Source organism: Athene cunicularia (genome assembly GCF_003259725.1).
Source record: "Athene cunicularia isolate RWA chromosome 2 unlocalized genomic scaffold, athCun1 chr2_part1, whole genome shotgun sequence".
Taxonomy (NCBI): Eukaryota; Metazoa; Chordata; class Aves; order Strigiformes; family Strigidae; genus Athene; species Athene cunicularia.
In genome coordinates this window covers 89,106,161-89,108,604 of record NW_020799095.1, presented here as the reverse complement: position 1 = coordinate 89,108,604, position 2,444 = coordinate 89,106,161, and positions in this window count along the sequence as shown.

Sequence of the window (2,444 nt, the reverse complement as noted above, 5' to 3'; positions counted from 1 at the left end):
TGTGCTTTATAACCTATTTTGAGAAAGAATATTTATTACACCAGTCTTTACTAGTTAAGTGGTACTTTTCCAAGCCAGCTGTTTTTGTTGTTTTCTTTTAGCAGAAAGATGGAACAATTAAAATTGAGTCAATCCACATCGTACTTTTTTTGCATCTTTTCCAGAAGTGTTTAGGTGTTGCTATAGGAGGCAGAATGGTGGACTGAGGTCTGATTGTGTCAGAGCATTTCTTTTTCTGTAAAATAGTTTCCAGTGCCCACTGTTAGATAATACCAGTGTATCCTAGTATTTTGTCTGTGTAAATGTGGTAGTTAAACCACATTTATTTATTAAATTAAACCAAAGTGCAGTATTTAAACAAGAATGCATTTGGAGATGCTCTGATACTTCAGAATGCAAATGGGAAATCCTTCTTGTTTCCACTCAGATTCCAGTATGTTTGATACTACCTGAAACTGGTAAAAGGATATTAACAATTTACAGTTTGCAAATTTTCCTAGCAGGGGCTTTTATTTAATCACTTGCATTATTGTCAAAGACCTGATTACATTCTTAATTATTAGTGTACATACTTCCTCCAAATTTCCATCTGATAAGATCAGCAATACTTGTTAGTGTGGAAGTTTCAGCAACTAATGTTAAAATGCTAAAAAAGCCCAGCTCCCTTCTTCCTCTTTGTTACTGTGTATCTCAGCTTATATTGCTTCCCAGTCTCTGATGAGTCATTGCATTTACTTTGTACTGATACTTTTCATATTTCATGCCTGAGCAGTGATTTTGATTTCCTTGTTTTCTGATCAGGAAAAACACCATTTTTTTTCCTGTTAGGTAACACTGGATTTCTTCCAGATCAAAGAAACCTTCTTTTCCAAGTTATGATTGCGGAGAATGCTGTGGAAATTGCATGCAGGTGTCTCTGGTCACTTTTGAAGATCTTGATGCTGTTTTCTTAGTAGCAGTCCAGATCCCAAGGGGATATTGCTTTATAATGAAGATGAATATTATAAAGATCTAAAACATCAGCAGTATAAATTATAACAATCAACTGTGAGAATATACATGAACATTTCATATACCAGAGACTCCCAACTATGCAAATTTAAATTCCCTTCTACTCCTTATCACAGCCATAGAGTGGCACAGGGTATTGCTGAGCACTGATGTATGTCCTAGCAGTAGTACAACCCAGTATTTCAAGTTCAGCAGAGCATTTTTAGAGGCAAGGATTTACAGACTGACTCATGGTTTGTTCACCCCTGCAAGCAAATAAAACAGCGGGTTTCACTTCCAGATAAAGGGGTCTGATAGTACCAGCTCCAGCTCTCCACCCTGCTCCCCAACCAACTACTGCCACTCACAGCAGAGGGAGTGGGAAGAGATTTCCTTCTGCACCTTCTCTGACCTCTTCCTCCTGCTCTGCTGCCCGCCTTGCTACCAGTGAAGGGAAGTGTCAGGCAGCTGTGGAGATGAGTGTGATCTCACACCCTATGGTTTCCTCCTTTGGGTGGTGATCAGTTGCCCTCATACCTCTTCTTAGTGATCCCATCAGCAATTAGACAGTGACACCCCCTCGACCTGTGTTTCAGCCTTGACAGTGAAGCAACCTAGAAGCAGCAGTGTGTTGGTGAAGGGAGGTTGTCTTTCCCTACCTGCTGCTGTGACTTGTTTAAAAAGGAAAAAAAACCCCAAATCCTTAATCTTTTTATTTCTGAGTTTTGTTTTCTCGTCATGGAGCTCAGCCTCCAGAGGTAGATAAAAGAGAATTAAAACCCGCTGAGCCAACAGACTCGGCACACAACCAAGTAGAACCTTGAAATTTTGAAAGGCGTGGTAAAAAAATTGGGAAGAATTAACCTCAGATGATTTTTTGTGATGATGAAAAGAAGGGACTAGGCAGCATGAAACTATTGTTTGGAGAGATGCAGTCCTGAAGTTAGAAGTATCGTGTTTGCTGTAGTTGAACTAGTTAATATTTGACAGTTTAGCTTGAGGTATTTCATTGTAGTGTGAAGATAACAGCGGCACAGTGTGCTTGCACAGATAAAATGAGGCATACACACATCCAACTCTTTTTACAGAAATACAACATCAGCACAGTGGCTGTTTAACCTGCAAAACCTTATGCTGCATTTTACTAATACTTTATACAGATTGTGTCATGACAGTGCAGAAAGTGATTTATTTTAGACATAAAACATACTTCAAATTGTCTTATCATTAGCCTGTTTCAACGTTACTTACAGTAACTGGGTAAAACTTTAACAAGTATTTAGCTGTACGAATTAACCTCATGGATTATGCCCACTGTGGCAGCAGAATTATTGGTCAGCAGAATTTGTTTTTGCAGCCTCTTATCAGAAGACAGCCGTGATTACTAAGCTAAATTGGTATGTGAAACCATATGGTGTTTTGGAGCTGCTTGGTAACTGTGGTGGATAAATAGC